General features: G+C 37.7%; 1 pseudogene; it reads left to right on the top strand.

Moving 5' to 3' along the window:
• Window positions 1–3,725: 3,725 nt before the first annotated feature.
• The window catches only part of LOC113294460, a 35,312-nt pseudogene continuing 30,308 nt past the window's right edge, over window positions 3,726–8,729 (top strand).

Genomic DNA, 8,729 nt, shown 5'->3' with positions numbered 1-8,729 from the left:
CTCTGCAATCAAGCACATTATTTTCTTCCTAATCTGAAAAGAAAAAAAAACTTATGAATACATAAAGTGACAAAACAATAAATAAAAGACAACAACAAAAAAAAACACTCAATTAACCTGATCAAGAAGAGCAGATGCAGGCATCTTCTTGTGAACCCGAACCCAGTTATTGACTGATTCTGCTAGAGTATTAGATGTTCGTCCATACTGACAACTTTTGAAATAGGCATTCGCATATGCTTCAAGTGGGATTCTCTCGATGTAATCAGCCACCCAATCGCAGTTCAAGTCTCTAATCTTTTGTATGGTCTTTGCATGGTTTTCAGGTGTATGTCGCCTCTTGGAAAAGGTTCATCACAAGCGTGTACCTAGGATCTGATCCAGTGATGGGCAGATTCTGCGTCAAACGATAGTAGCAGAAGCTGTGGAACTCATCTGAATACACAAGTGGAACACCCTGCAAGAGTCCTTCATGGCGATCCGAAAGGAAGGTGATTGGCCTCCCATCACCAACAAGTTCAGTCAAATTCCTTAAAAACCACTCCCAGTTGACGACAGTCTCAGAATCGACTAGTGCCACATCAAGTGGGAAAAATCCTACAAAAAAAATTGTGCAGAATTGAAAAAATAATAAGTTTCACAAAAACAGAAAACAATGTGTAAATACAAGTTACACATACTAAAACAAATGTGTAAATTAAGGTTACAGATGCTATTTTCTTAGTTATACACTGAGTAAAGTAATGTGTAACTGAGAGTTATACATGTGTAAGTCTCAGTTATTTGTCAACTGAAGTTGTTCAAAAAATATAAAAAAAAAATACCTTTACCACCATTGATCCCAGTAGCTGCCATCAAGCAACCTATGAATCTACCAGTAAGGAAAGTAGCATCCAAGTATACCATTGGCCGACAAAACCGGTACCCTTTGATGCATGCAGCAAATGCGATGAAAATCCGTTGGAACTGTTTCTGTGCATGATCAAATTCAAACTTTATCACATTACTAGGGTTGGTTTCCCTTATAGCATCAATATACCGTACCAAGTGCGAGTAGGACTTCACATCGTCGCCATAAATCGTCTCATAAACCTTTTCCCTACCATTATAGGCCTGATAGTACTCCATGGTAATCCCATAGTTTGTCTGGAAATCATCTGCAATCTGCTTAGGCTTCTTGTGAGGATTTTTCCGAACTTCTTCCTCAATCAAACTAGACGTGAAGCTGGTGGAGTATTTTTGATTCAAGTTGCGCCCACCAGCACCACAAATGTGCTCAAGGTTATAAGATCTGACCTGAAGAGGTTCATAAAAAATATAAACAAAATCAACCAAAAATAATATGGTGCAAAAAAAATCATGTGTAACCAAAGTTACACATACTGTAACAAAACAAAACATATGCTAAGCATAAGATGACAGAACACAGAAAAGCTACCTGAAACATTTCTTTCCTTTCATCAATAGAAGATGCATGAAATTTCCAGCCGCATTTTTCATCTGCACACTTAGTTGTGAACCTAGAACGCTCATTGTGTGTTACAATCATGTTGAAACCAGTGCGAAGACGATACTTGGTGAAAGCAACCCTGACTTGCTTAACTCCTTCAACAAACACATGACCAACCTCACCAAGAACCTTGGGCCAACCATCCGACAACAAGGATTTTGCAGGTTTGCTTTTGTCTTCCAAATACATTGCAACAATACGATTGTTTCTCGATGAAGACGTACTAGAACCATTAGAAATAAAAGAATCTGCCCTAGAACTAGAGGAAGAGGCTACATGAGTAACATTCTGCACGAAAATATCAACATTGGTCCTCTTTTTACTATTTGTGATGAATATAAGAGCTTGAAGTGAATAATCACAGTCAAGCGGAAATTCTTTCCCACTTTCTCGGAAGAAGAAACAAATACCAAGTGGAGTAAAGTGCTTCCATTCCTTGCAAACTTGTTCCTTAAACTCATCAAGTTTGATATCAGTATTAACACGCAGGGTAATGAAATCTGAAAAGTAGCGAACAACAGCAATGCAACTAACAACATCCATGACAACCTGGAAAATACAAACATACAATAAGAATATCAAAATAAAAAAACGAACGCCCCCCTTGTGAGAAGTATGTTCTATGCGGCAAGCTAAATAATACAATGAGCAATCGACAAACTCAACAAAAAGAAAAACAAGAGATACAATGTGTCTTAAAAGATAAAATTGCTATAACTGTTTACAAATACACATGCTACAGGACATATATGTGTAACTTCAAGTTACACATGATACTGTGTAACCTCAACTTACACATTTCATAAAAAAACAACATCTCTACCTAAATTTGTAGTTGTTCTTCTGAAACAATGTTGTTTCATCATCGTCTTCTCAATATCAACAACAAATTCTCAACAAATTTTAATACTAATGCTAACTATATTCTCAGATCGGACATGCAAGAAAATAGAAAAAAATAGAAAACAAAACTGAAATCAAACAAACAACAAAATTTGTACCTAGATTTTTGCCCTTCTTCTTCAGAAACAATGTTGCTTATAATTCCTCTTCTAAGTATCAAATCGAAATCCAAAAATCGAAATCAGTAAGATCCAAATAACAAAAATCGAAATCAAAAATCAGAAAACAAACGACATTTATACCTAAATTAGTTCTTCTTCTTCTGAAACAAACCTATATTTATTTCCAACCAGTAATCTTCATCTTCTCAGACTCAACAAAATACAAAAACAAACAAAAATTTGAACACCAGTAAAAATCGAAATCAAATCTTCTAAGATGAATACAAACAACGGCAACAGAATACGAAATCGAATGAGAACACACCTATTTGTTGTTCTTCAAATCAGCGTCTCCTTCCGTCAGATCTGAAAACTACTGAATCAATTCAACACAGCGACCTATATTGTTCTTTGTCTCGTCTTCAATACAGAGACCTAATAATTAATCCAGCTGTTTATTGTTCTTCAATTTAACAATTGTCTGAAGAAATTCACTCTCGAGTTTAGAAGATTTGATATAATGCAGAACAAATCTCCAGAGAGCAGAGAGATGAGAGAGTAAAAAAAGAAACTGATTTGATTTTCTGTTTCTGTATAAAACGACTATAAATAGTGGAGGTTAGTTTTGGTATTTTTTGATTTATTAAAAAAGGTGATGACGTCAGCAATCCGGAATAATTCAAAACCTGGCTCCAAAAATAAAAGTTCTGGACCTAGAAATATTAAAAAGAGAAAGTATGGAGTTGATAGTGGAGGATCCATTTTGTGGGGCTTGTATATATTGAACCCATATAGTATGGGGGTTCTAATATTTTTCACTTTTTTTTTGAAGGGTGACTTATGTATCATCAAAAATTCATCGCACGTTGGTGAACTTTCACAAGATTGTTAATAGGGGTATCAAATTACTTGGGAGATTACCAATACATACTGTCTTGTATGCATTTTGATACACCCCAAGTAATTTGGTACCCCTGTTAGCAGCCTTGAAGTTTCAGACCTTATGGCATCACCACGACACAAATAGGTTAATTACCCTGGGTTCTAGTGTCGATTCCCACCCAAAGCATTTCCAGATATATTAAGAACATTATTTTTTCCTATAGAAATTAACGAAGATAAAAAGTCAAAAAGCAGGAGAGGGTACGTTCTTAGAACAGCAAACGACACTTCTTATCCGCCGATTCCTAGAGGAATTTCTTCGATAGAAAATGGACTCTGGTGTGAAGCTAGCATTTGTTGTCAAGTTTATGGGACGAACTGGATCAAGAAGACAGGTGAGGTGAGCTAAGTTAGGGTTAAGCTTTTGGATGACCGTTTGATTAGGGCTGTCAATGGGTACCCGTTACCCGGAATCGGAATCGGACCCGAGCGAATAGGGTCCGGTTCCGGGTCCCAAAATTGGACCCATTAACAAGTTAGGACCCGACGGGTAATTATCCGATTGGACCCGAATCTAAACGGGTCCGAACGGGTAATACCCGATGGGTACCCGTGGGTAACGGGTACCCGGTTATTCATTCTTTTATCCCTCTTTTTAGCAAAATTACAAGTATTTTGCTAGTTTGGTTTTGAATTTTTTTTCTCATTTTTCATTTCTTTTTACATTTAATCTTTATTTAGTACATTAATAAAGAAATAATACCAAATTTTTATAGAAACAAGTTTGATTCAAGCAAAAAAAAGGGAAAGACATCAAAATTTTGAACTTTTATTTGTGTTTTCTTAATACCCAATGGGTACCCGGAACCGATGGGTACCCGGGGTTTTAAACGGGTCCGGTTCTGGGTCCACTAATTTAGGAACCGGACCCGGAACCTCTAGTAACCGGACCCGACCTTTATAAATAGAGTTCCGGGTCCGGATCCATTGATACCCGGGAGGACCCGAACTCGTTAACAGCCCTAGTTTTGATCACATCAACTACCGTCTTCTATAACTCTTTCTATGCTAACAAGCGAAATCGCATCTCTTCCTACCCCCAAACAGCCTGCGTTTATCGAAAGAAGGAATTCCGCGTCATTAGATTCCCCTGCACACAGCTTGGGAGCAGCTTCTGTCAACCATCTAACTATTACACATTGAAGGGCGTTGAATTTCCCTTGATGCTTTTGATTTTCTTTGTGTTGATATGTTTCTGTATAAATTTTGACTTGGAAATGGCATGGTCCTAGAAAGACATGATTACATTTCTGTTTGGTATGCGATAAAGCTGCAATAATGTAAATACAGGTATGTCTATTTGGAACCATTGCTGGCACACATGAGGTGTTACTCATAAACAATGTGTGCTTTCTGAACGCATTCCATTCAGATAACTCCAGCTTAAAAACCTAACTCAACGTAATTTGTTTGCTAGGATTCGTGTGAACACTGCAAGGATAAAACTATCCTTGTAGATGAGGGTATTGGAGTGTTACGTCTTGGCATGAAAATTTAAGGTGAGATAAAAAAAATATTATACGGAGTATATTTTTAGTGAAGGCAAAGACTGGAATGACTAAGAAATTGCAATAAGGCTTGATCCTTGTAACTTTGTCCACCTTGCTACGGAAAAAGCTATCCACGGGGAGTCAGGACATTAAGAATATTACATCGCATGACGACATTGATACTGACACTGACAGAGTTGACATCCAATGTGCAACACTTCAATTTAGAAAACAATTCAAAGGAAGGAACTGGAGGACTCTATTCCTTCGACTCCAATAACTTAACTAGCTTAGGGCAACTGCAGTGGTGCGATCAAAACCAAAGATCAAAGATCAAAAAAAAGACCAAATTTTGGGTTTAGTCCGTGTTGTGACGCAACGGTACAGGATTAAAATTTCGTCAGGCGGACTTTAAAAGTCTGCCCCTTTTTTTTTTTTCATTAGGCGGACTTTAAAAGTCCGCCCCATTTATATTCCATCAGGCGGACTTTAAAAGTCCGCCCGTTTTTTGTAAAACTCCATCAGGCGGACTTTATAAGTCCGCCCATTCTTTTCCAAATTCCATCAGGCGGACTTTAAAAGTCCGCCCATTCTTTTTCTTTTTTATTTAATTTCAATTTTCATCGGGCGTAATTTAAATCTCCGCCCGTTAACAAGCGTAAATTTATGTTACGCCCAGCATCAAACGTACTTTAAATTTACGCCCGACTATATCAGAATTTGGGATTTGGTCGCGACCATATTTGGTCTGGAATTTGATCTTTGGTCCAAATTTGATCTTTACTCCGTCCCACTGTGTTAGGATCTCATCCCATAAATTTGGTTATACTCGCCCACTGTGGATGCTCTTATAGCATTCATCTCATAAACTAAAACAATCAACAAAACACAAGCATTATTTGATCACATTTTCAGCAAATTATGATCATTCTTAGTACTTTTCCTGGTCGAATCGTCAATAGGTTTCTTCATTTTTCTCTCTTGTTTTTCATGCTTCACAACTGCTATGCAGCAGATAACAAATAACTTGTTAGAGGCGTTCCCAAAATCAATGCAAAGATTGAAGGTGTATGTGGTGCCTGTCAAAAGGGTAAACAAACGAAAGTTCACCATAAATCATCTCGAGATATTCTCATTAAAGCTCCACTTGATTTAATTCATATGGATCTCTTCGGACCAATTCAACAACCCACGGTTGCTGGTAAGAAGTATGCTTTAGTTATGGTAGATGACTACACCATATTCACTTGGGTTGCATTTATGTCTCATAGGAATGAAACCCTTGACGAATTCAAGATTATTGTTAAAAGAATCCAGAACGAACAAGGTCGCAAACTAAAGAAAATTAGGAGCGACCGAAGAACTGAATTCAAGGACACTAAGGTGTTTGAATTTTGTGACGAACTGGGGATTCTTCAACAATACTCACCACCCATTACTCCTCAAGCTAATGGAGTTGCAGACAGAAAGAATAGGAACATTCAGGAAATGGCTAGAGTAATGCTCCATAAAAAAAACCTACCTCTAAGGTTTTGGGGAGAAGCTGTCTTTACAGCATGTTATTTGATCAACCGTGTTTACTTACGGTCTAAAACCCTAAACACCCCTTAGAGTGTTCGAAAGTAAGTGCTATATCCTAAAAGATCGAGAATAGAGAGGAAATTCGATACCAAAAGTGATGAAGGTATCTTTCTTGGTTATGCCTCTGATAGCCGTGGTTTTCGAGTATTCAATCTCAGAACCTAGGTCATGATGGAATCTGCTAACGTTATCATTGATGATATTAGTGATTTTCATCATGATAATCCTCCTGCTGAATTGCCTCCAACCGAGACAATTGAGAAAGTCAAAGAAATACTGGAATCAGTTGAAGTTATCCCAACTGTTGATGATCCTAATATTTCTAGGGACGAGGAGATGAGCACTGATCAGGCTACTGATAAGCACGAAAGTGCGATGCTTTTTCACCCATAATTACATTAGCCAGGACTAATTTTATTGCTAACAAACTTATTTTAGTCTTTTGAAGGGAATAAGCTCTTGTGGCAAAATTTGCTCGAAAAGTGTTACTTGGTCCCAGAAATGTACTGAAGGTACCCGAATATTGGATAAGGGCACCCCCTAGAAATCTGATAAACGCACCCGAAGGAGTTTATAATGGCACCCCATGAGTTTTCGCTACTTACAGCCCATAAATACTCTTTATACCCCACAAATTTCTATTTGCACCCAAAGAAATGCTAAATGTACCCCAGATTGCTGGATTTGGATAAGTGCAGTCATCTTCTTTGTTTGAATTTTGAATTTTGGCGAGAAAATAACTGCAGAATTAGGGTTTGATTATTGAAGTGGTTTCACTGAGACTAAAGCGCTGAAATTGAATATGCATCTTCTTTAACCCTAAACAGGCCTGGTATGATCGCTTGTTTGGATCGAAATTGTCTAGAATGGGGATTTGAAGAAAACAGATTGAAAAGCAAATTGGCGGGGAAATTGTTTTCAAAGGAACATAATTAGGGTTCGGATTTTAGGTGTGTTTTAGCGAGACTAAATCGCTGAGATTAATTGGGTTTGCTCTAATAAACCATACAGGGCTGGTAATGGTCCGCGATTCGGTTAGAAGTGGCTGAAGATTCGGATTGAAGAAAACAGAGCAGTGGAAATATTCACGAAATTTCTCAAATATTTTCTCTGCATTGATTGTCAACCTGATTTGGTCGGATATTTTGCTTGTTTTGGATTGATACCACCCTGTTAAAACTAAACAGGGAAGGTAAGTCTTTTGTTTTCGAAAGAAAAGGGAAGTTACGTGGAGTGGAAGAAGAACAGGGTATTTGCACGTGCATGGGTTATTCTCGGAATTTCTGAGTTGTTGTTGGAGTGCTAACTGTGGTTGGACGGAGTTGGGATCGTGCTGATTGTTTACTCAGCAAGTTGGGAGTGTGTCGACATCAACAGACGCTTGCAGAAGGATATACAATCTTTTCAGGGAAGGAATATTTGACTGAGAAATAATCTCGGGATTTGTTGTATTTTTGGCAAGATTTCATGATACTGGATGGAGTTAACTACTACTTTGGCGTGCTTCAAACATATTGGAGTAAGTCAAGCTGAACAAAAACGCGTGGAGATATAAATCAGGGAAGAAATTCATGTATCTTGCATAGGAATATATTTATTGACTGGCGCGATTATTTGGAGTTAAGATGATTTATTTTCAGTCCAAATGGGTATATATATGGTGCTGGGATCACAGAAGAGGATATCGAGAGTTGGGGAGAAGACCAGAGGGTTGCAGAGCAGATTTCTCTGCTGCTGCAGAGAAGGAGAAGAAGAAGAACATTTGACGCCTGCTGACTGTCGCAGAGAACTGTCGTTTATAAACAGCACTCGTAACAGTCAGTTTGGAACACTTGTTTTGAATTTGCAATAGCTCTTGTAACGGTGACTTCTGTAACGTCAGTACAACGTTGCAGTTTCATTGTAATATTAGTTTTCTTCAGTAAAAACACCATTTGAGATATGAGTTATATTTTTGAGTGTGTTTTCATTATGAGAAGCTAAACCCCAGCACTGGGTCGACGGAGGAAGCCGAATTTCACACATGGGTGAATTTGTATTATTTTCTATATGACTTTTGCACTTATTTTAAATTGATTTATGATTCGAACTAATTAGTTATCATTTTATTAGATGGGCCATGCTTGCTTAAATGTTTGATGTCCCATGCTTACGATTTATAACTAATGTTTTGAGGATCTACCTTGGCAAAATAAGAGTCGA

This window comes from Papaver somniferum, chromosome 7 (genome assembly GCF_003573695.1).
Source record: "Papaver somniferum cultivar HN1 chromosome 7, ASM357369v1, whole genome shotgun sequence".
NCBI classification, from domain to species: domain Eukaryota; kingdom Viridiplantae; phylum Streptophyta; class Magnoliopsida; order Ranunculales; family Papaveraceae; genus Papaver; species Papaver somniferum.
This window is presented reverse-complemented; position numbering and strand designations above follow the sequence as displayed.